Raw genomic sequence first — 23271 nt, forward strand, 5'->3', positions numbered from 1 at the left:
GTCGGCTCCCCTGGCGCCAAAAGATCAGGTCTCCTTGCTGGATGCTTAGCCCAATGTTGGCTCCCCTGGCGCCAAAAGATCAGGTCTCCTTGCTGGATGCTTAGCTCATAAATAAAGAGCCTACCTTGCTTGGTGAAGACAGGCTATAGGAACAAAGGAACTCCTGCCCGCTTGGGTGCCCTGAGGATTCCGACCCAGTGCCTGTCTGGACTGTGTTATGCTATGAGTCAAAAGGGGACAGTGAGGCCGAAGTGGGGAGGGTTCTGGATGAATGGTGGGTGAGATAGGAAGAAAGATGCAGTATGCAGGGAGTAGAGGCCCTTCAGAGAGCCCAGGAAGGATAGGGGGTTGAGGAACTTCTGAGTTCCCTGTCCGGGCTGCAGCCACGGGGTCAGACACTCACCCAGATCAGGTCTCCTTGCTGGATGCTTAGCTCATAAACAAAGAGCCTACCTTGCTTGGTGCAGGCAGGCTATAGGAACAAAGGAACTCCTGCCCGCTTGGGTGCCCCAGCTCTTTAAATTTTTGTGGTGCTATTTTTCCTGGAATAGCTTAAAAGCAGTTAACTGTGTTGGAGACTTTGGAGTTAATTTTAATTTTGGCTATTGTTTGGAAAATATGGGCTGTCTGTGGAGATATGAAGTATAGTTTTCCCATACAACAGATGTTTATTTTGTATTGAAAATATGCTGCTGTACTTGTTTTATACCATTTTTAAACCTGTGGTGGTATTAATGGAAAATTCAGGGATTAAAATACCATGTAATATCAAAAATAGAGTTGATCATCCTCAGGACTACAATGAATGGTGGTATATTAATAACAGTCTTTTTTCTTGTCTATGCTATAAAATGAAACTTTCTATGTTTGAATCCCACTACTAACAAAACATGCTGAATTATGTATTAAAAATATATAAGATATCAAAAATCATAGCCACAAATACTTCATCTTCTCCAATCGTATAAGAAAAATAAGAATCATTGTGAGTTTGGTATTTTGAGTTGTTTTCTTAACCAAAGCATGAATCTTCTTTGACTACTCTATTCCCTCTGATATTTCTTGCCAATGAAATGTGTTTATAGGTAAAGAGAAATTAAATTGAATTAACATCGTTTTCTGTAAAGCAAAATTACAACAAATGTACATATTTTTGTGTAAGATCTCACTAAATAGTCCTAGTTAGCCTAGATCTCACTGTCTCCAATGTGTTCACATTTTAGTGAATGTAAAGTCAAACTAAGCACAGGTGTTTCACTATTCATCCTCAACAGCCAAGGAGAACATGGGAATCCTGTCTAAAAGCAATGCTTTCTTTAACAAAAGAAGCACGGAGATTTCATTCATGAAATCTATGTATAGTCACATAGGAGTTGCCCCATTCCTAAGTACACTCAGCTGAGTTTCATCTTGAGCATCCTCAGTTGAAGTTAATAAAGCTTATTTTTAAAAGATGAAAGTCGTAGACATGCATGCCTCTGGGCATAATCAGATGGTAGCATAAAGTTGCAATTGAAAAGGAAAGGGTAATTTGATAATACCTCAATACAGAAGTCTGCCCTTAAAGGTACTTGAGTCACTTACCAGTCAACAAACTCCCACATGAGACATTTTATTTCTTACTCTTGAGAAAATTGGGGTGGTAGTTAATCCTCTTATTCTACATCCATCTGGATGAGGGGAGTCTACCTAGTTAGAGTGAAATTCTCTGATGGTAAAGCAAATTACATATTAGCATGTAACATGAACAGCCAAGTAACATGAATGGCCAGGCCCTGCTTGTTTGGGTTTTTGTCCTGCCCATACCCCCAAGCTGTTTAGTCCCAGAGAAAAATCACACAAAGATCTCTGTAAGTTATAAAGCTGATTGGCTCATTAGCTCTAGCCTCTCACTAGCTAACTCTCTCATCTTGATTAACACATTCTTTTTTTATCTATGTTATCCATTTATCTCAGTACCTTTTCTCAGTGGGGCAGATCATATCCTGCTGTTTCAGTGGTGTGGTCAAGTGTGGGAGGAATCAACTTCCTCCTTCCCAGAATTCTCCTGTTCCCGTTACATCATTTCTACTTCCTGTCTGGTTTTCCCGCCTATATTTCCTGCCTGGCCAATCAGCATTTATTTATAACATGATTGACAGAATACAGACAATTCTCCCACACCATTTAGGATGCTTGGATTAAACAGCTTAATACTTTAAGATAATGAGTGTGTGTGTGTGTGTGTGTGTGTGTGTGTGTGTGTGTGTGTAGGTCAAACTCAGAACTCCATGATCGGCATCCAGTGTCTTTTCTTTCTTACCCATCTCACTTACCCTACATAATTACTTTGTTAAGGCATTTTAAAGCACATCTAAATGTGTTATATATTGTGAATAATTTCAGTTTTACTGATATTTAAAATTTATATATCCCATAAAATACAGATTTAATGTTCTGGGGAATTCAGGCCAAAGATAGTTAATCAAACAGGACATTCATAATTAAAAAAGGATAATTTTGTTGTCTGTTATTCTCAGTTACAAAAATGTAAATTTAAGGTTTTGATAGAAACATAAAACTAAAAGAGCCTCCATGTTTGGGGAGGTAAATTTATATGCACAAACAAGCCAATGAGGATACAAAGTCAACTGGATTCATTTACTACATTGATTTCATTATTATCGGTGTTTTTCATTTAGTATGAGCCTCAACCTCTGTCCTCAGAAGCAGATGTTTAGTGATTCACTTTTATCTTCTGACTCTTGTGCTCTCTTTATTCTGGTACAATGGATCCAAGGAGTCATTTAAGAAGAGTTTGCATCAGATAAGACTAGAGGTCAGCTCTGAATCCAATTAGGCCAATTCCAAGGGTGCTTTGACTTCTCGCATTTTAACATTCTTGATCCCCTTGCTGACATGGGTAAGGGCATCTCTGCATATAAGGAACTGTCATGTTTGTACACCTAGTAAGAGGTAGCCTAAGTGTATTATGTTTATTGTCAATTTGATTTTTATATTATAGTATATTTGGAGCTAGTTGTTTTTTTTCCAACCTGAAATGGTACTTTTATGGAGTATTTTATACAGGCTAAGCTTTACTTTTTTTTGTGAAAGCTATTAAGGACTGTCAAAAATAGACGCAGATTTTAACTAGTTTTTATGTGTTTAGGCGTAAGATGGTCAACATGACCTTGAATGTATTATTGGCCTTTTTAGTTTTGTCAAATGACTAGTGCCTTTATAGTGCATGATAACTCTGATTTACTTACAGTGTCTTAGAATTTTCATCTATCTCCTTTAAAGTAAAAGCAAATTCATTACCCTTTCTGATAGGTAAAAGCAGCCCAAACCTAAGAAGTATTGTTTTTAGTTTTTATTATTAAAATAAATCATATTATAGTCAAATTTAATAAACTCTACATTTTTGGCACTCAGATATTTCCTTCCCTGTCAGTTATTCTTCCCTCCTCTGAAAGACAGTAGACATACTGTAGCCCTGATTCCATGTTGAGGAGAGAAAAGATACTTTCATTTGAAACAGAGACATGGGGTGCTCTCTTCTATCAGAGTATTTTCTTTTTTTTTTGTCCTTCTTTTTTTGTCCTTATAAACTTAATGTATTTGATAAAACTGTAGGAGTAGGGGCCTGGAGCTGAACTTCAAACAAAACATGCAGTATTTCTGTCTTATATCAAATGTCAATAGAACAGATGTAGTACACCAAAGGACACTGGCCAGGCCAGGAACAGATTGAGAAATTATTATTCACCCATCTCGCAATATCTCTGAGATGCTTTCATCTTTTGAAAATGAGCGATCTTTTAAAACATATCAACCCTCAAATTTTCTCAGGCTAGAGTTCACTTGAAAAGTGTCTTCATAATAGAGAGAGTGGAAAAAACAGGGGCTGACAAACAGCATAAAATATCTCAGAGTACCTCTAACCAAACAAGTGGAAGACTTGTATTACAAGAACTTTAAATCTTTGAAGAAAGAAATTGAAGAAGACACCAGAAAGTAGAAAGATCTCCCATGCTCTTCGGTAGGTAGAATTAACATAGTAAAAATGGCAATCTTACCAAAAACAATCTACAGATTAAATGCAATGCCCATCAAAATCCCAGCAAAATTCTTCACAGACCTCGAAAGAACAGTACTCCACTATATATATAATAGCAAAAAAAAAAAAAATTACAGAAACTCAGGATAGCTAAAACAATCCTGTACAATAAAAGAACTTCTGGAGGCATCACAATCCCAGACTTCAAACGCTATTTATTACAGAGCCACAGTATTGAAAACAGCCTGATATTGGCATAAGAACAGACCAGAGGACCAATGGAAGCAAATAGAAGACCCGGATATTGATCCACATACCTCTCAACACCTGATATTTAACAAAGAAGCAAGAAATATCAAATGGAAAAAAGAAATCATATTTAACAAATGATGCTGGCATAAATAAATATCAACATGTAGAAGAATGAAAATAGACCCATACCTCTCACCATGCAGAAAACTCAAGTCCAAATGGATCAAGGACCTCAACATAAAGTCAGCCACAGAGAACCTCATAGAAGAGAAAGTGGGAAGTACACTTAAATGCATAGGCATAGGAGACCACTTCCTAAATATAACCCCAAAAGCACAGACACTGAGAAAAACAATTAATAAATGGGACCTCCTGAAACTGAAAAACTTCTGTAAAACAAAGGACAAAGTCAACAAGACAAAATGACAGCCTACAGAATGGGAATCTTCACTACATCAAACAGAGGCCTGATCTCCAAAATATACAAAGAACTCAAAAAATTTGTCATCAAAAGAAGAAATAATACAATAAAAAAGGGAGTACAGACCTAAACAGAGAACTCACAGCAGCGAAATCTAAAATGGCTGAAAGACACTTAAGGAAATGTTCAACATTCTTAGTCATGAGAGAAATGTAAATCAAAACAACTCTGAGATTCCATATTATACCTGTAAGAATGGTCAAGATCAAAAACAATCATGACAACTTATTCTGGAGAGATCGTGAGGTATAGGGAACACTCCTGCATTGCTGGTGGGAATGCAAGCTGGATCTCACTGTGGTGATTTCTCAAAAAATTAAGAAACACCCTTTTTCAAGATCCAGTAATACCACTTTTGGAAATATATTCAAAAGATGCTCAGTCATGCCATAAAGACTATGTGCTCAAGTATGTTCTTAGAAGCAATGTTTGTCATAGCCAGAACCTGGAAACAATCTAAATGCCCCTCGACCAAAGAATGGATAAAAAAAATGTGGTACATTTACACAATGGAGTACTACACAGAAGAAAAAAATAGTGACATCTTGAATTTTTCAGGCAAATCGATGGAGCTAGAAAACATCATTTTGAGTGAGGTAACCCAGACACAGAAAGACAGTTATCACATGTACTCACTCATAAGTGGTTTTTAAACATAAAGCAAAGAAAACCAGCTTACAAACCACAATCCCAGAGAATTTAGACAACAATGAGGAAACTAAGAGAGACTTACATAGATCTAATCTACATGGGAAGTAGAAAAGGACAAAATCTCCTGAGTAAATTGGGAGCATGGGGACCTTGGGGGGGTGGTTAAAGAGGGATGGGAGAGGCAGGTAGGGGAGCAGAGAACAATGTAGAACTCAATAAAAATCAATACAAAGAAAGGGTAAAAAGGGGGGCTGATCTGTTTCTCCCCAAAAAGGAACAGTTAGAGTGTTTCACAGCTAAACTTGCATATATTTTGACCACCATATTTTCCTAGATTTTTGTCCATCATAAAAATTCCAGATCCCACCACAACCAGGTCATGCTCCAAAGCTACAGAGAGACCCTGTCTCGAAAAACAAAAACAAAAACAAAAAAACAAACAAAAGTTCCAGTTGCATTGGATCTTTTAATCTTTTTTTTCTCTAGATTGTGCCATAAGGAAGAATCATTGAGAAGCCATATTTAGAATCTATTAATGTCTTCCTTGTCTTATTTTGAGTGTGTAATTAATAAAAAATTCAAATTTCCCACAAAAGAAACATTGAAATAGTTTATATTTTATATTTTGTACATGGAAGTAACTGTATCAGTGTGAAGAAAAAAAAGTTAATGACCAGGATGCTGAATAGATGAGTCAGGACTTAAGAGCACTTGTTGGGAACAAAAGTACAAAGGACATGTGTTCAATTTTCTGGACCCACATGGTGGTTCAACATGAGTAACTCCAGTTCCAGGGTATCTGCCTCCCTCTTCTGACCTCCATAGGCACCAAGCATGCATGTGGTGCACATACATATGTTCAAATTGAACATATATGCACATAAAATAAAAAAACCTTAAAATATTTAGTCACTGTTATTTGTAGTGGAGACCCTAGAGAAAAGTAATTTTGCATTATTTACCATATATAAGTTATTTAAGTCTAAAATAGTTTCATGTTTACTAAAATACCTAAATACATGTTGTTTCTTCTACAGATTTTAATAAGCTTAGATTGGGGATTTATACATATTAATTAATTAGCTTGTACTGGTTTTGGCATCTTCAAGGTACCCCAGATCAACAACTTAAGAAGGCTGTCTCACACTTGCCAGTAGGCATTGGGCAAGGGATATTATCCCAATTGTAGGATAATTCCAATTAAATTATCTTGCATGAACAAATATAGCTAATATAATAGAATTTCCATATGGATTTTTCTAACATTTTTAGAGTTACTTATCCCTCCTCCTACCCCCACTCTGCCCTATTGATTTTTAACTGTTAGTTTTAGATTTTGAATGAAATGAAAATATCAGTTAAATAAAATCAGTACTTCTATGTATTTTCATGACAAAAGAGAAACTCCCTCAAATTAATATGCTTGTTACACTGGAAATAATAATCATTTTAACTTCAATATTTAACATACAAGGGACAATTTTGATTAGAGAGTAGGCCGGCAAAACACTGATATGGGAGGGTCATCTGTCTATGTGTTACTTTCATTGGTTAAATAAAGAAACTGCCTTGGCTTTTTGATAGGGTAGGATTTAGATAGGTAAAGTAGAATGAACAGAATGCTGGGAGAAAGAAGCAGAGTCAGGCAATCGCTATGGCTCTCCTCTCCAAGGTGGACGTAGGTTAGAATCTTGCCGGTAAGCCACAGTCATGTGGTGACACACAGATTTATTAAAAATGGTTTAATTAAGATGTGAGAGTTAGCCAAGAAAAGGCTAGAGATAATGGGCCAGGCAGTGTTTTAAATAAATTCAGTTTCTGTGTTACTATTTCCAGGGCTAAGCTAGCCTTGTGGGAGCTGGATGGGATGAAAAACAGGCCTGCTTGCCTCATCATTACAAAACACAAGCAGATTTATATAATGTACACAGTCTCTAAACATATAAACAAACATATACCACACATATGCACATAAACATGCATAAAAATCATTTTAAGAAATCTAAATATTTTATTGCTCTTGTTAGATTTATCTCATTACTTGTCAGTTAAATTTAAATAAAATATAGTACATAAATAAAATATAATTACATTTTAAGGGACATATTATCTATCTATCTATCATCTATCTATCTATCTATCTATCTATCTATCTATCTATCATCTATCTATCTATCTATCTATCTATCATCTATCTATCTATATTTACCTCTGTTTCTTTCTCTCTGCAGTCGTTAATTTCTTGTAGCTTTTTATCTAGGAGTGGGGCCCTGTGAAATTTTCCCTATACACATTAGCATGTCAATTGTTGTCATCGTTTAAGCCTTGTATAAGTAGCCATATTGTTGAAAATTCATGGATGTAGCTTTCCTCTCAGCTCTAGAAGTTCACACCTTGCTTCTCTATTCTTTGACTATTACAGTCTCTCCATCCTTAACTTCAAAGATCCTTTAGCTTTAGATGGAGGAGTTGTATTATATATGTGTCAATGAGTCTAGGGATCATAATCAGTTGTTCTCTGCAATTTAATCAGCTGTGGCTTCTATTGGGGCCACCAGCTAATACAAAGAGAAACTGTGATGAAGGGTGTGAGCTACACTTTCATATGGATGTAGAATAATTATTTAGAATGCAGCTAGGACTTGCACTGGTTTAATAAGTCAGTGGTAGGTTTTCCTTTAAGATCCTTGACCTGACTATCCGTGAGTATTTGGCTAATATTTTGGTACCAAGCATGATTTCCCTTTTGTTCAGTGAGCTTTAGTCTATTCAAACCTCTATTGGTTACCACCAAGATATAAGTGCCCCTATTGCACATTTACAGATAACTTGCCATGCTGGTCATTGTTGTGATTCATAGGTTTCACAGCTAAGTATAGCTACTAGTTGCTTTTCTCACTTGCCAGCTAACAAATAGCACTTTCTGGTATTATGAAAGCTAATATCCAGGGTAGCATAATTTCAAAATGAACCCACCTCAATTCCTCAAATTCCTATGTCTGAAGACTGTGATGACTTTAGCAATAAGGATTTGTCCCTAATTTCTGGGAGGTGCCCAAGGGCAGTAGCAATAACCTATCTTGTTAAAGAGGCTCTTGGATTTTTCCTGATGAGATTATTTTCCCCATAACTCTAAGCAATCTTTATTACTAAATGTTTGAATTATTGAATACAAAGTAGAAAAGTTATATCATAAATAAGTAGTATGTGACCTAAGAATGATTTGTTTTAAAGTGCAATTAAAGCAAAAAAGTCAAAAGGCTCACTCTGCAGACTTAACATCTGATGCCTACATTTTAAGAGCTAATTAGCTGAAAAGGGGAGATACTCTTATGACTCGAAATTTCTTTTGTAATGAGTATTGAAATGCTTAACTAAAAATCAGACTTATGCTTTGGAGACCTATCTGGGCCTAAAACCCTTTAATATGACTTGTTTTTAATCAGACTTACAAAGTTATCTATGTTCACTAAACTCATTACTTCTTAAAACATTTTTTTTCTGTTTTGTAGGATTAATACCAGAGAAAATAATACAAGGATATGAGAGATCATTAGGTTATATATGATATGGCAAAGCAAGGAGGCCTCCAGCCACACAACACTATAAAAACTCCTTTGACCTAAATAACTAGAATGAGTTGTTATACCACAGATTCCACTAAAGCATGCTATTATACCCCCTCGTTTATATCAGAAAGGGGATGATATGGAGTCATTCAAATCTGAGAACTGTACAAGAGAAAAACACCAGAAGAGAAAGTTGTTAGAGAAAAGAAAATATCAAGGTTAAAATAGGGTATAGAGATAAACATGAATATATATGTATATTCATATATACTCACACACATGAAATATATGTTATTTACAAGTTGTACATATACATGTATATATGTGCACATATACATACATACACATATGTGTGTTACCAAGTTCACTTTGATGCTTGAAAGTTCCTAAAAAGGTCCCCATAGGGCCTGTACCTCTCAAGGTTTTTTCAAAAGGACCAAGCTTTTCGTAGAGATTTCACTTAACTTTCCAGGAGTGGAAAACTTGGGATGGGTATTTGAAAGAATGGTAGGAAAAATGCATGATTTTGACATTTTTACCCAGATAAAACTTTGACTTTGGTGTTTCACAGCACTGACATTATAAAACACTCGTCTGAGAGTTCTAGAATATAAAAACAAAATCAACCGAACAAACTAAAGAAAAACCTACATGTTTTTCTTGAGATACTTTATCTTTGTGCACATCTGCAGAATAGAAAGAGTGCTTTCAACTTCTCAGCCTTTAAACTGCTGATAATTAGCCCATGTATGTCTGTCTTCTAATCTCTCAAGACCCCTCCTCTGAAGGTTTCATAGTCTCTGACTACCTTCCTTTTGAGACTGAAATAGCTCTTAGTCTCCCAAATCTCTGGTGTCAACAAGGATAGTGTTTCTTCTTGATTACTCAAATTTTAGCCTCTCAGTGTAAATCTGAACCTAACACCAGCCATTGCACACTCCCTAATTTGTTGGACATTTTCACACTCCATTATGAAACCCTAATAGCCAACTCAGGTTTTTACAGCACTCACTAGTCCTTGGAAACTTCCAAAGACTTGGAGCAATCACAAAATTTTCCCAGTATCATAGAAAGAGACAGAATCCTTCTGCTTTATCAAAAGTGAAAGAGGTGAAAACTAGGGTCCCAAGAAGTTCTCTTTACCAGAATGAGACTCAACTTCAGCAGGTTAGGAGGTCACCTATGAAATCTGCTTCTTTTGTTTAGGATTTATACTTATCCCACTGGAAGCTGACAAGCTTTGACCCAATAAGAGCAAGGTCCAATCTGTGTAATGCAGATTTGTCCATAAAAACAGATTTGTTTCATGAAAACCACAAAGCAAAAATAAGCACAGTCAAGCCATAAAAGAGTGTAGAGAAAGTTTTATTATCTGTGAGCTGACTAGATCATAGAAGAAATTTCCAAAACAAGACTTTTCTCAAGCAAAGGAAACATGAGGGCTTTTTTCCAAGAATATATATATATGGTGATTGATCATTTATAATCATGATGTTGAGGAGCACAGTCCTGAGAATGCTCTGTTTAAAGTTATAAAGTTATGGAGTACACGTTTAATAAAGTTACGAACAAGAATGCCACTAGGTATCATTAGCTTGAATTTTAAAGTTATACCTGTCAACAAAACAAATGACAATTTAAAGGTCATTAAAATAAGAGCCAGGCTTAGTTAGTAGCTCACACGTAAAGAAGGCTGGCCTTGAATTGCAGAAATCCTCATATTTCTGCCTTATCAGTGCTGGGATTATAGATACATGCCACTATGCCTGCTTTAGTTTTACAGATGGTGTTAATTGATTTTATTTGTGATTCTAAGATCATTCTGTAGTTCCAACAACAAAAACAAGATTAAAAAACTTGCTTCACCACATAGGTTAATTATAAAGTATACTCAAAGCAAAGAAAATGACATATACAAAAATAGAAGTGAGGCATGGATGTAGTCTAATTGGTTTAGCTTAAGTCTGTCATATTTGGGTGTGGTATATACAGTTGACTGCTTTTTGTTTACTAAACCTTAGCTATTTGCTTTAGGAGTAGGTTATATTCTATTTGCACATCAATTTTGTTTGCAGTTTATTAGGTGGGGATAAACTTTTCAGTCTGATTTAAAATGCATGAAAGCAGCTTTTGGTCAAATATAATGTACGTGATTGTATGTTAGCATTATTTAATTTCTAAAGTATTTCCAAACTAAGACAAGTCCATACCTACACATTTACACTATCCTTGCAAGGGGTACAGTCAAGGGATGTCTGGCTTAGTTGATTAGTGCCCTAATCGCTAGGTATCTAGGTTATTTATTGTAATTTAGGATTTTCAACTTAAGTTTTTATAAATTAGCAAAAGGAGAAGAACTCGTTTAAAACTTTTTAAAGGTAGTGGACTAGTAAGTGTTCCCTTTTGTCCACTGAACTGCCCTAGTATTGCATTAAGACTTTTGTTTTAGTTTTAAGAGCTACTTAAAAGCCATCTACTATCCATGGTTACCTGCACAAGATACACTCAGATAAAGTCAATCAAAATTTCAGTATGGCTATGGGATGGACTCATGAAACTGTAATGCTTAGCTGATTATTGCTGAGGGCAGCAAAAATATTTTTCTTCTGATGCTACTAACACATTGCAGGCAACACTAATCCATCCCAATGGGTGATTTTAAAATAGGAAATGAAGGTGAGAGGGTAATGTGTGGTTGGAGGCCCAGGAGAAATTGGAGTCAGGGATCTAGATGTGGTCAAGCCATATTGTATACCATACTTCCTAAGGCTGTGACTCTTTAAGACAGTTCCTCACATTGTGGGGACCCCAAACCATAATATTACTTTTATCGCTACCTCATACTTACAATTTTGCTACTATTGTGAATTATAAAGTAAATATGTTATGCATGATATTTGATATGTTACTCCTGTAGAAATGTCATTCAACCAACCCACAGGTTGAGAGCCATTAGTATATGAAATTATCAAAGAAGAGATAAGGTATTCTTTACAAAAATAATCCTTGGTCTCAGCATTTTTCCTTTTCAAAAGGTTTTCTTAATTAGTGGTTTTGTTAGCATCCCTTGAGCTAAAACTGAAAGAGCAAATTCCTCAAGACTTCTTTGACTTTATTTTAATCCTGCAGCAGGGAACTTAATGGAGAAAGTGGAAAATATTCTTAACCACAGCAAGAATGAATGACCTGAGTCACTGTCATGCTTAGTAGCTGAACATTCGGGTCATCAGAAAGCCAGTTCCTTGTGGTTTACATAGAAAGCACCAACTGTTTCTCTTATGTACTTTTATAGGTTGAATCAGTCACCTTCTCTGAGGAAAAAAAAAAAACAGCTTTCCATTCTGTGATTTTAATCTAACCCACCAGACTGGCTGTTTTCTCAGGAATAACTTTCTCTGTGTCTGGAGCACTAGCAACCATCTGGGATTGTTCTATGTTCTATAGTGAGCTGTGAATTCAATATCAACTCATACATGATCCTCCACACTGCTACACTTAAGACTGAAGATACTGTTCCTAAATTAGTTACTCCAATGAAGATTTTACTGAAAGCTCTTGAGGAAACTAATGATACCAACATTCACCATGAAATAATGTCTTTGCCTTAGAGTCTAGGTCTGAATTGTTTCTGGGTTTGGGCCTTCACACAAATTGGCTATTTTCTTGGCACCCACTTTTCTTCCTGATACTTTCTGTTCTTCCTGCATAATTTTCCCTTTAACATCTCAAAGGCTGGTGAGAATTATCTGATAGACTGAAATCTGAGCTTGGTATAGCACTCAGGTGTAGGTCAGCTTTTTTTCTTATTAAAGACATGTTTTTTAATTATTTGTAATTAGCACACTCTATTAGAAGCAGAGTGAAGGCAGAGGGCAGTTAAGAAGGGCACACAAATGAAAGAAAAGACACAAAGATGAAGCCTTTAGGACAGTATAAGTTCTCAGCGTTTTAGTTCTAGTCCTTGGTCCATGTGCTGTGCAGAGCTTGTTCTTGACCTACACATCGCATGATCAGTAGGACTGAAAGTATGCCATTGCAGTGTTAGGTTTTTACCTCTTTATTGGTCTCAGGTAACAGAGTTATACATCTTATGTTGTTCAGAATGTCCACCAAGTTTTGGGGCCTGGAATCTTTGATATTGTTCTAATCTATTTATTCACCTAAATAAGCTTATAGAAAGGCACTCTTTTCTATTCCCAGGAATAAGTAATTTATCATTTTTTGCTGCATGTGTAGTACTAGACTGAAGGTGTCATTTCCCTGCATTAGATGCACAACTGTGCATCTTCAAAATGGAGTCAAAGGGTGCTTGTAAAATGGGGCATCTCAAAGGCATAGTCTTGAAATTGTTTTACACAATATGAATTATAGATAAATAGTAACTGACAGAATAGAAAATTTGTTTTTCTCTTATCAGCTTGTGTTCCCTTCTGCATCCAATGAACAATTTATCTGAGAATTGACTTCATCTGTTTACTTTACTGGTAGCTTTTACTTTTAATACCACAGTGCACTGTGACTGTTGCTCTATACCATGGGTGACTATGATCTAGACATCCAAAATTTCTTTGACCTACTATAAGATGACATGAAAGGCTTTTCAATTTTACTTTTGACCTAACTAGTTTGCAGAAAAAAAATCATCTTAGGAAGCAAGAATAAGTCAGCTCAAAAGGCTTTTAGCACCTAGGGAGAAAAATTTCTGGCTAGCAAAAATGTCATTGAATAAAAGTTTTGAAAATTTTAGAAAATTAAGATAGAATGAAAAAAACATACTTCTGCTATTATGATAATTAATTTTAATAGTCAATTTCATAAGTACTAGAATATCCTAGAAGATAGGCCTTGGGACATACCTGTGGTATATTATCTTGATTAGGATAATTGAAATGGAACTCCTTGTGGGTAACATCAATCTAGAGATTGGGATCCTGAGTTGTGCTGAAAGGAGAGAGTAAACTGAGCAGATTTCTGTTCCTTTCTGCCTCCTGATTGAGGAAGGGATATTATCAACTGCTTACAGCTCCTGCCTCCAGTATTTAACCACTGTGGCGGACTTTATCCCCAAACTATGATCCTAAATAAACCCCCTCTTCCATAAGTTGGTTTTGTTAGTATATTTGTCCCAGGAACAGAAAAAGTAGTGAAGACAGTTACTGACCTATGTAACATATAGGAAAAGGTTTATTCAAATCTGACCCTGAAAAAGACAATGAGGGGGTTCTATCTTAACACATTATAGCAGTAGGTTTGAGAAGTATTCAAAGAAAAGTGAGAGAAACATTGGGTAGAAAATCCATGTGAATGACATATGATTCTGCTTCATCCTAAAATCTGTCATCTTCTTTTTAAATAACATCAGAATATACTTTGCTCTCCTGGAGCTAGTTAACTAGAATCTGTTGGAGATATTCTATAGAACAAGAATTAGAGAGAGGCAGAAAGCCAAAAGAAAGGAGAGGAAGAAGTGACATTTTCAAGTGAGTCCCTGCTCAAATTGATCATAATTCAGAGTCCAATTCATCCTTCTTTCATCAAGTTCTTAATATATTATTTAAAATGTTAATTTACTTGTTTTCAAATACTCATTTAAAGAAGCAGATTAGATAATTTATCTTTATACCTGCCTCTGGGAACCAATTAAGAAATAACATCCCATTGTGTTTTGGCATGTATTTATTTACTTATTGACTTTTTGTGTCTTTTATGGTGCTCTTTTTCATAATAAATCTCAGAAATAAGCAATTTTCTTCTGATGAAATCTTTTGTACTATAGCAAATACAGGCTATGTCCTTTGGTAAGGTAAGTCTACCTTCTCAATCTTTTGCATAAAGTTAACTTTGAACTAAAGATGCATCTCAAGTTCAACTAACAGCTTATTCATATGTAACCTAACCTGATATACAAGCAAATTTTAACCAACTCTTCAAACAAGTGTCTGATTTCTGTTTTGTTTCTGACCCAGACAAAACAAAGCTTCCCTATACAAAACAAGAGTGTTTCTGTTTCAAATTCTGAACTTTGTACGCCCTGTCTTAGTTACTTTTCTATTCTGTGAAGAGATGCCATGATCAGGGAAATGGATCAAAAATGGTGTTTAGTTGGAGGCTTCTTATAGTTTCTGATGGTGAGTAGAGTCTATGACCATCATGGCAGGGAGTATGGCAGTAGGCAAGAAGGCATGGAGCAATAGCTAAGAGCTTGCATGTTAAAATAACTATCAGGATTCAGAGAGAGAGCGCTAACTGGAATGGTGCAAGCTCTTAAAACCTCAAAGATCACCATCAATGTCGCAACTCTTCCAACAAAACCACACCTCCTCCAGTTTTCATCTGGGGACCAAGTGTTTAAACATGCCAGCAGGGGATCATTGCTACCATATACAACTTCATTCTAAAATAACTCTGTACTCAAACACCAAAAGATGGCTGACTATTCGGAAACATCAAACACCAGTTAGAGGGGCACTTAACCACAACTCTCTAGTCTAAGTAAGAAAAACACAGAACCTCAGTGGGGTCAGACACATCTCTTTTTGTGTTCCTCAATGGAATTTTTTTCTGGAGGAGGAGTCTTTACTATATGAAGCCCCTTCATTGAGTGTAATTTTTTTAGAAGATAATCTCTTAACCATAGTCAAATTTTTGAGATTTAATTGGCTTTGTTTGTGGTTCTAGATTCAGGTCATAACCAAAATATTTCAGAATTCCCTACATCATCATATAGGGAAGTTGTATCTATAAGAGAAGAAAACAAAGTGGTATCCATAAAACAGAAGTGAGGTAAATAGTACAATTTCTTACATCTCACAATTGTCTTATGTGAATGTGTCTTATACATGTTTTTATTTATTCAGAGCTTGTTATAACAGGCAAGTTAAAACTGATATCAATTCTTTTTAATTGTGCATTTATATCTTAGAAAATTAAACATACATGTATTGTATTATATTCTCCATTTTAACACCTTTGATACCAATCACATTCCTTCTCAAATTATTTTTCTTTTATTTTTGCACACACACACAAATTCATCCATATTTACAGATAAATACAACCTGATTAGTCCATTTAATTTTGTTCCTATATGTATCTGGATAAGGCTCATCACTTGGTATTGGGTATCCAGTTGGGTGACTTTTCCCTGAAAGAGACTTATTCTCCCTCTCCAAGCAGCCATTATTTGCCTGTAGCTCTTCAACTAGAATGTGCAACTAGAAGGTGCAACATTCCCCAACCCTAAAGAGCTTTGCAAGGTTACTTAAGCCTGCTTGTTATGTCAACCAGTATTGTCATTGTTCACGTACTGATTAAGAAGCCATACTATTGAGATTACATGAGTGTTGCTTTCTTGTCATACCTAGAAGACACAATCTTACAGCAGATCAGATTTCCTGGTCCAGTGATTCTTATAACCTTTCTGCACCTCTTTCCTGATGTTCCCCGAATCTTAGGTGTAGGGGTTGTATCAATTAGATGCATCAACTAGATTTGGACAACCCATGGTCATTTGTTTTCTGCATTTTAATAACTGTGGCTATTGTATTTGCTGCTCAAAGAAGCTTGCTTAAAGTCAGATCAGAGCTCCTATAGTTTTCTGTGGAATAATGATAAGTATTAAAATGCACTTAAGAGTTATACTAGCTTAGAAGAAATGGCACTAGTCAATTCTTATCTAAGACCCAAGGTCTCATTAGCCCAGGCTAGGTTCACAGTGCTCGAAAGCATGAATTTCTTCCTTCTGAGTGGGTCTTTAGCTAAATCAGACAACTGCTGATTGCCCCTTTTGGACAACTTGTGATTGACTTTGATTGTAATAACTGTAAAGAGAGTAGGTTGCAATCTGTTTACACATCAATTTAGTCCATATTCTATGGAGAAACCTTTAAGAAACATTTAAAATGTGTTAAGGCAGTTTGGTCAAGGAGTAGTATGGTTTGGATGATTTATTCATTTTCATATTTGTATTTAATCCTTGTAACAGCTTTAGAAAATATCTACTGGTTGCTTGCTGTTACATAGTGTGTGTGTGTGTGTGTGTGTGTGTGTGTGTGTGTTATGCTATTTTAGGAAATGTTGACAAAAAAAGATCAAATTCCTAATTTAACCTTTGAAAAAACAAAATTTAGTTGTAAGTTTTGTACCTTTTATCTGGTGAAAGGCAGGAAAATACCACTTTCTTTCATTTTCTAGAATCTTTGGCTGGACTCTGAATTAAAGTGACATACAACACCCTAGTAGGAAAAAAATACATTTAATTATGAATATGTGACATTTAATTTTGTACATGTAAACCAGCATAGCACGTAATTGTGATCCTCAAGGGGGGGGTGTAAGACGGTGAATGTTTATATAGGATGTTAAATTTTCTCAGGGGAGTATATGGTACAAGGAAAATATGACAGACAGAATGAAAGGGGGGAATGAAAGCAAATAAAGGTGATTTATTGTTCAGATTTAAAGCCCTGGGATTAATAAAATTTAACTAAAGACAGTAATTTTTCTTAAACAGATACTTTTTTAAAAAAACCAATTAATTTTAAGATACAAATTTTTTTTCACAAGAGGATATCTTTTGAGAGATGCTTCTGGGTCTGTACTTCCATACAATAAGCTAAATCTTTGTCAAATAATGTGTTGAGGTGTTATGCTGTGGTCTTCTACATTCATGTTTTGTAATAGGTGTTCTGAGTTGTAGCACTAGAATAGTATGCTATTAAGATCTACATAGACCAATAATTGGGCAGTTATTTGGAGTATAAAATATCCTGGAAGGATGTAAACCAAAATTTATGTGCAGCCAAGTCCATTAATAAGGGGACTGGAAGGTGCAACATTCCCCAACCCTCACTCTTAGAGAATTCTTACAAGAGTATAAAACTTCTAGACATAATTCTACAGTCAGACACCATAGACAAGCACAAGGCAGTCTAACCCAACCCTTTGCCTAGGGCTGTCCCTACCAGTGTGGCCATGATCTTCAAGGCCCCTGATTGTATGTCAGGTATTGGATAATGAAAATAATGAGTATAATAGCATATATTAAATTGCTATCCAATTTTGACTGTACTCCTTCATATGGTGCAAGTTTTATGCCGGGAAACATCACACAATGAAACTAATTGCAACTATAAAAGTACATCTCTCAAATGGAGACAAAAAAACTTACTCCTACCTCCAAGTCCATGTTTTTAGCCCAGGACCTTGTGATGTAGATCTCATTATAATCACTATCCTGCCAGCTCCCCTGTTGCGATGTACTTAATAAATTATTTCTTTTTTATTCTGACCTAAAGGATGTGTTCATTTATCACTCACCAGTCCCTTCTCTGTTAATTTCCATTTCCTCTCTTGCCACTTTTTCATGTTAATGTCCTTTCTGTATCAAAGCAGTTCAAAACACATTCCTGTAGTTTTTTTTTTATAGTCCTGATCTGTTGTAGGTTACATATGTCAATTAATTGAGTCCTACCTTCTCCCAAAAACATTTGACTAACACAATAACTGTTCAGCATGAGAATTCTGGTAGTATTTATTCTGTTCTGCTAACTTGGCACTCATTGTACCTCATTGTACATACAAGTAGGTGTATGATTATCTATATACTTTTTATATTTATAATATTCATACATATTATATTATATGTACATACCTTTTACTATTCTTTTATATATCTACTCCTATGGCATGCAGAGGTAAATAAATACTCAGAATATTTGTTCATTATTATTATAATTAAAAATATTTCATTCAGCCACAGGAATGTTCCATTTATGGGTATAATTTCTGTAGCTTTGGTCCTTATTAATCTGCAAAAATTACCCATTTTGTATTCCAGTATTTATATGTTATTTATACAGTTCTACAGAGTAATATGCCGGGAATATTCTACATAGTATAATTAAACATAAGAAAGGCAGAAAAGTGCTAAAACATTAGTAAAACTGGTCCAAAGAAAATAGTTCTAAGTATTTCAGGATTGTACTGGATGGTTTCCTTACCTAAAAATGCAAAGGCTTTTTTCCAGGTTTTCCCCTCTGTATCTTCTTTATCATTCTTTCTGACACCATCAAGGGACTAAGAAATAAATGTGGCAGATGCCTTGTGTCTGTATTCAAACTGTGTCTATAGATAGTATTTGAACCAGACTGCACTGTTACTGCTATGTTCATTTAGACTGATGACATGATGGATGCTGATGACCACAACTAGACCCATTGGGAAAACTCTCAAGCTGAAGTAGTCATCAGGATTTGGGCCATTTAGAGGTCATAAATGTTTTCTGTAGCTTTAGAAAATTTACTCTTTCTTTCTGGTATTCTACTTAAATTTTTCTAGCCTAAGAATTTTCAAATTTATAAAATCCATATAAACACCCAGAGAAGTTATTATAAATGCACACAATTATATATGTAAACATTATTATCCAGATATCCCTCCATAGCAACACTATCTTAAAGACATTTTTTAACTTGGTCTTAGGTCTTCTCCTTCAAAATTATTTCCTCATTCACAATGTCCTTTTTTATCCCTTTCCCTTCCTTCCCTTTCTTCCTTCTTTCCTTATTTCCTCATTCCCCCTCCCTTTCTCTGTAATGCCTTCACTATGTAGCTTAGGATGGCCTCAAAGTCAGGATCTTACTGCCTTCACTTCCCAAAGTGCAGGAATTCTAAGCCTGCACTTCTGTGTCCAAATTAGAAAGGTTCTTTTTTGATATTAGATTATTACATATGATAAATTTGGATTGTGGTTCCCCTCCCCTGACTCCATCCAGAAAAAAATTTAAAGAAAAGTCAAGGTGAAAAAGAACCTTGTCTTCTGAAATTGCATTAATAGATTTTTCTCTTCTTAGAACTGCCTTTATTCAACAGGAGACAAAATAGAGAGAATCCTAAGGATGGCATTGTTTTCTCAGGGTGCTAAGGAGACCACTTCTTACCCTCAAGAATATAGAATATATATATATATATATATATATGTGTGTGTGTGTGTGTGTGTGTGTGTGTGTGTGTGTGTTTTATGAAAAGAAAGAAACAAAACTTATTTTTATGAATTACACAGTAAATTAGGCTGTGACAAAGCTGATGGACCTTCATGCTTGATATAACTTTAGCTGGATTGATACAGACACCTAGACCCTAAACTAATGTGAATTCTTTATACTGTGATTAGTAAATGCCATTTCAGTCCCAGAACTTGTACACATGTGCCCTAGTTAGCTTGTAATATTTGCTATAAGCTCATTAAATGTAAATTGGCCCCTTTAATTGCCATTTCATCTTACTCTTTACTCCTAGCTGTCTACCAAACAGTCTCTGTGCATTGTTTCCTCAGCTTTGTCTGTGTATGATTGGCCATTAATCCAAGAATCCTTATGCACCTATTATAATAGCTAAAAATAAAAAATATTTTCTTAATATCTCCTAAGCTTCTGTTTTATTTTTACATTTTTGTTGCTTTTTATGGAAAGAACTGTGGGTCATCATTAAAAGAAACTTTCACATTCTCAAATTTTTGCTGAAAAATTTTTGTTGTAGAATTAATAGCAGCTACTGTAGCACCAACACTTGGAAATTTATTTGACACTCAAAAAAAAAAAATCTGCAGATCTTTCTTGAGATCCATTAAAACAGAAATTTGGCTGGAATTCCAGTAATCTGCATTTCATTACACACTCTAACCCTCAAAATAGTTCTAATGTATTTCCAAGTCTTAGACTCTAATAATTGTCCTAGTGAAATGTTTCGGTTGGTAATGATTCTTTCCATCAAGTTTGACAATCCAAATGGTGAAACTAGACAGCTGAGTCCCATAATTTATCCTCTGTCATAGGCATATGCACACCTTGATATGCATGTGGCCTGATAGCAGGGTTTATAAAACGGAAAATTCTCCCCCATCAAAAATAATACAAAATACATGGAAAGCCATATACTGTGCTTTTGTAATTATAGATATGCTTTCTGGTAGATGATCTGCATGTTTGACTCACTTTTTATTCTTACCTTGCTTCTTGAAGGGAGATGAATGAACATAAGAGGCACATATTTTGAAGTAATGCACTATAATTTTTTCTCACATCCTCTCATCAGATTAAAAACAACCACTCTTGATAGATGACTCCTGCACTCTCTGAAACGTTAAGCTCTATTAGTCACTAATTTTTTTTTTGCAATTTAAATGCTAGATTCTGTTTTTCCGTGCTACAGACTCCTTCTCAAAGAGGACCCAGCTGTTACTCTTTTGCTTCAGAGACATTCTCTTCAACTTCAATGGCTTTAGCTTCAATTCAGAAAATGAAAATCATTGGGTTTTTAAAAACAATTATACATCTTACCAGGGCTCTTAGGATAGCTAGCCAAAGAGAAGAGTAGTAATTGATCAGATTCATCAAAAGGGCAAATTTATTCTCAAAACATCTTTTGCAGTGGGCAAGTATCCATTAACCAGATGGGCCAATATTCACAGTGTTAGAATAATATTAATACCTAACATTTGGATGGAAATGCTAAAAAATACATTGAATAACTGCTTTCTCTTTATTCATATTCACAAAAAGCTCAGGTTAGCTAAGACTCTTGAGCCAAAATTTAGGTCAATAATATCTAGTTATTTTGCTCACCATTTCCCTTTTATAATGGAGGTAGTCAGATGTTATATAATTAATAATGGAGACTGGACCTTTAGGGCATTTTCTCCTTGAGAAAAGAAAGCTGCTTCTTTTAGTGCACTTTTATGGCAATGAATATGTAATCATCCTAACATATTTAGAGAAAATAAGGGATTTTCCCTCTCCTTTTAAATTGGCCCATGTATCCAGGATGACTATACAGTTTACCCATCCAAGTATTACTGTGGTTTCAAGACAACAGTTGCAACCCCAAGAATCCCAACAATCTATTACCCACTCAATTATTACCAAGGCCTAACCATTGACTTTATGCTGCTTTCAAATGTATCAGTAACTTATAGCTTCCTGGGAAGGGTTATTTGTAGTGTTGAGGAGGTGAGCCTGCCTGCTTTTCGTCTCACCCAGCTCCCACACAGCTAGCTTTACACCCAAAATAACAACACACAAATTGTATTCATTTAAACACTGCCTGATCCATTATATCTAGGCTCTTTTTGGCTAACTCTCATAACTTGCTTAACCCATTTCTAATAATCTGTGTGGCACCACGAGGTGGTGGCTTACCAGGAAGGATTCTAGCCTACGTCCATCTTGGGCTGGAGCTTCATCACATCTGCCCAACTCTGCTACCAAGAAGCCATGCTTTTACTCTATTCTTTTCCGCCCCGAATTACTTCCCAAACTCTGGCAAGCTTTATGTGGATGCAGTTGTCCATGTGGGTGCCATTCTGTAACAATAGGTTGGGCAACATTCTGTAATATGAAGGCCAGGCTTGTTGGGGTTTCTGTCCTGCCCAGTTCCTGCAGCCACTTAGCCCCAAAGAAAATCACACAGAGGCCTCCATAAAATTATAAAATGATTGACCCATTAGCTCAGGTTTCATATTAGCTCTTAAAACGTATATTAACCCATTATTATTATCTATGTTAGCCACATGGCTCAGTACCTTTTTCAGTGAGGCAGGTCACATCCTGCTTCTTTGGTGATCTGGGCAGGACTTGGGAAAGAGCTTCCTTCTTCCCAGAATATTCCTGTTCTCAATGCCCTGCCTCTACTTCCTGTCTGGTTGTCTTATCTATATTCCCTGCCTGACTATTGGCCAATCAATGTGTATTAAAACATGATTGACAGAATACAGACAATTCTCCACACCGTGTGTGTGTGTGTGTGTGTGTGTGTGTGTGTGTGTGTGTGTTCACTACCAGTTTGCCTGGTGCCCAGGGAGGTCAGAAGAGGGTGTCAGATCCCCTGGAAATGGAATCCTAGGCAATTGTGCATCAACCTATAGGCTGTGAGAACCAAACCCAGGTCTTGAATAGGAGTTAGTGTTTTGAACCACTGAACCATCTCTTCTGCCCCAAAGAAGCTTTCATTTTTGACCAAAAGAAGAAGCACCTTTGAAGAATAATTAAAGCACATCTATTTCTAAACCATCTATAGGGAGCAGAGAGAGCCCTGAGTCAGTTAAGTTATAAGTGAATGTCAATTTTGACATGAACATAGACATGATGATTTCCAACACCCCAGATCTATAGGACAGGTGAAAATGCCAATGGTTCTCAAGCTTCCTAATGATGTCACTCTTTCATACAGTTCTTCATGTTGGACTGATCCCCCAACCACAAAATTATTTTGTTGATACT

The sequence above is a fragment of the Microtus ochrogaster genome, unplaced genomic scaffold (assembly GCF_000317375.1).
Source record: "Microtus ochrogaster isolate Prairie Vole_2 unplaced genomic scaffold, MicOch1.0 UNK34, whole genome shotgun sequence".
NCBI lineage: Eukaryota > Metazoa > Chordata > Mammalia > Rodentia > Cricetidae > Microtus > Microtus ochrogaster.